Source organism: Nematolebias whitei, chromosome 20 (assembly GCF_014905685.2).
Source record: "Nematolebias whitei isolate Nwh7 chromosome 20, NemWhi1, whole genome shotgun sequence".
In the NCBI taxonomy this organism is placed as follows: Eukaryota; Metazoa; Chordata; class Actinopteri; order Cyprinodontiformes; family Rivulidae; genus Nematolebias; species Nematolebias whitei.
This window is the reverse complement of record NC_056517.1, coordinates 16,041,139-16,041,424: the sequence shown is the minus strand read 5'-3', so window position 1 is coordinate 16,041,424 and position 286 is coordinate 16,041,139.

Genomic DNA, 286 nt, shown 5'->3' with positions numbered 1-286 from the left:
CACAGAGTTGATGTGGTCAGTAAAATGTTGGACTTCCTGAGATTTAATTTTAACCCAGGTGTCGTCAACATACCTGAACCAATGACTTGGTGGTGTCCCTGAATAGGACGTCAATGCTCTCTTTTCTACCTCCTCCATGTACAGGTTGGCAACAATAGGAGAAACTGGAGACCCCATAGCACACCCATGTTTCTGCCTATAATATTGCTCCCCATATGTGAAGTAGGTTGACTGCAGGCACAGTTTCAAGAGTTGACACAGTTGTCCTGTGGAAAGTGTGGTCCTG